The sequence below is a fragment of the Corvus brachyrhynchos genome, unplaced genomic scaffold, assembly GCF_000691975.1.
Source record: "Corvus brachyrhynchos isolate BGI_N302 unplaced genomic scaffold, ASM69197v1 scaffold130, whole genome shotgun sequence".
Taxonomy (NCBI): Eukaryota; Metazoa; Chordata; class Aves; order Passeriformes; family Corvidae; genus Corvus; species Corvus brachyrhynchos.
In genome coordinates this window covers 1,143,447-1,143,769 of record NW_008236193.1, presented here as the reverse complement: position 1 = coordinate 1,143,769, position 323 = coordinate 1,143,447, and positions in this window count along the sequence as shown.

Here is a 323-nt window from a genome sequence, read left to right as displayed (position 1 = left end):
CCCGCGCCCGCGCCCCCCCCCAGCCCGGGGTCTCACCCCGATCCGAACCCCCCGGGGGCGGACCCTGACGTCCCCAGACCCCCGCGGTCGGGCGGGTCTGGCCGGGATGCCAGGGGGCCAGGCGAGGCACTGACCCCGGCGAGACCCCTTCTCCTTGTGCCCCGTCCCCCGGCTGCTGCTGCTCGTCTGTTTCGTTAGCGACAATTAAACCTTTAACAGCCCATTAAACGCATAATCGATGCTCCCCGGCTCCCCGGCCCAGCTAATGGGGTGAAGCGCCCCGGCCGAGGCGAGCTCCGGCCGGCAGATAATGAAGCAACGGC